The sequence below is a fragment of the Capsicum annuum genome, chromosome 8 (assembly GCF_002878395.1).
Source record: "Capsicum annuum cultivar UCD-10X-F1 chromosome 8, UCD10Xv1.1, whole genome shotgun sequence".
NCBI classification, from domain to species: Eukaryota; Viridiplantae; Streptophyta; class Magnoliopsida; order Solanales; family Solanaceae; genus Capsicum; species Capsicum annuum.
In genome coordinates this window covers 80,970,322-80,971,054 of record NC_061118.1, presented here as the reverse complement: position 1 = coordinate 80,971,054, position 733 = coordinate 80,970,322, and positions in this window count along the sequence as shown.

Sequence of the window (733 nt, the reverse complement as noted above, 5' to 3'; positions counted from 1 at the left end):
ATATATATTAGGTGTGCATCAAGCACACAATCATATAGACCCCTAGCACCAGCAAATATTATTTCTAGTGTTCATCCCTCCTAGGACTTACACCTTCATAGTGAGCAACATAATTCCTTTTAATCTTAAATTAAGATAGTTTGCACATAAACCAATTCATTAACTTGGGTTATTCATTAAGGCATTTACCATTTGGTATAGTCATACCAATATACTTGTAAGCTAAATTAGTTATACCAAACCAATTCACACAACCAAATTAGATTCCCAAGTTCCATTTAAAATGCAAAACCAAGGCCACCAAGGCTATCCAAAACCATATTCATATCCATTTATCCTTTAATACCATGTAATGGGTTCAAAATAAGTTAAACCATACAATTACCCATATTTAAAATCAAGTTCATAAAGTGGATTTAGGTTAATGCAATTATCATGCCAAATTTTATCTAATTGGGGAAACCCATGTCCCCTATTCCAACCATTTAAATAATGTACCAATTCAGTCCCAAGAACATAAATTTAAAGCATGAATAATTAATTTAAAATATGGGACAAGTAATTCCATCAGTAACAACCAAAACTCATCAACCCAATTTTAAAACCCATAATTTAAATCATATAAAAATCCATTCAATCAATGCCACAATGTAAAATTCAAGTTTAGGGAAGAGAAACATGCCTGAAACATACAAGAAATTAAAGATAATTCAGAGTTTGGAGCTCGAATAAT